Raw genomic sequence first — 1,314 nt, 5'->3', positions numbered from 1 at the left:
AAGAAAATATCTCGAGAAATCTATGAAGATCGAATTCGATTGCAACGGGAGAATCGCTCGTTTACTTTTACTACCAATCACAAGTTTCGTGTTGTATGCAGTACTAATACTGGAAATTATGATCAAGGATTACTTTATCAACCACCATCTACGTCAGAAATCCCGCCTGAAACCTTTTTCAAATACAAAAGTTCAGTATCTTCCCCCGAATTCATTAATTAGGCAGGAGGATTCATTTGTACAGAATAAGAAAGAGCGAATTAATCTTCATAAATTCCAAAAATTCATCGTAAATGTGAAATATTTATCGAAATCAAAATGTGGGAGAGATAAAAAAGATGCAGGGTCGTTTGTCTGCTTGGCTGGTCAAGCATGGGCTAGTTCATAGATCTTTGGGCTTTGATTACCAAGGAATAGAAACTTTACAAATAAAGCCCGAGGATTGGCACTCCGTTGCTGTCATTTTGTATATATATGGCTACAATTATCTACGGTCCCAATGTGCCTATGATGTAGCACCGGGCGGACTGTTAGCCAGTGTGTATCATCTTACGCGAATAGAGTATGGTGTAGATCAACCAGAAGAGGTATGCATAAAAGTATTTGCTCCAAGGAGTAATCCCAAAATTCCATCGGTTTTCTGGGTTTGGAAAAGTGCGAATTTTCCAGAACGGGAATCTTATGATATGCTGGGAATCCTTTATGATAATCATCCACGACTGAAACGTATCTTAATGCCTGAAAGTTGGATAGGGTGGCCCTTACGTAAGGATTATATTGCCCCCAATTTTTATGAAATACAAGATGCTTATTGAATTCTAAGAAATTAATCTTCATTTTGACCCAATATTCAAGAAATATTTGTACGTTCTTTTCTAGATCAAACGGAGGAATTGAAGTCTCATTCGTATTATTATTGTGAATGGGATAAAGAAATTAAAGAGTTCTGTATCATGAACTTTGTATCGCGCACACCACTTCGACGGGCTCTAGCGGGTCACAGAGAGGGGAAGGAAGAAATCAAATCAAAAAATAAAATAAAAGAAAAAAAGGACTATTCCCAGACATCTAGCTAGATGGATAAGTATGTATGTATCATGATCTATAAATGAATATGTATGGCGAGCCATATCACTGAATTTGTAGTGATAGATACTCATAGATATTAATCATATGCCAGGAACCAGATTTGAACTGGTGACACGAGGATTTTCAGTCCTCTGCTCTACCAGCTGAGCTATCCCGACCATTTCCGACACACCGTTCTCATCTTACTAGATGACTTGGGTCTATGTCAATTAAAAAATAAACAGG

General features: G+C 37.5%; 1 non-coding gene across 1 annotated transcript; it reads right to left on the bottom strand.

Moving 5' to 3' along the window:
- Positions 1-1,174: 1,174 nt before the first annotated feature.
- On the bottom strand, positions 1,175-1,247 carry TRNAF-GAA. Its single transcript has one exon. It is a non-coding gene; the product is annotated as a tRNA-Phe (tRNA).
- Positions 1,248-1,314: the final 67 nt, after the last annotated feature.

Source organism: Citrus clementina, unplaced genomic scaffold (genome assembly GCF_000493195.1).
Source record: "Citrus clementina cultivar Clemenules unplaced genomic scaffold, Citrus_clementina_v1.0 scaffold_1578, whole genome shotgun sequence".
In the NCBI taxonomy this organism is placed as follows: domain Eukaryota; kingdom Viridiplantae; phylum Streptophyta; class Magnoliopsida; order Sapindales; family Rutaceae; genus Citrus; species Citrus x clementina.
This window is presented reverse-complemented; position numbering and strand designations above follow the sequence as displayed.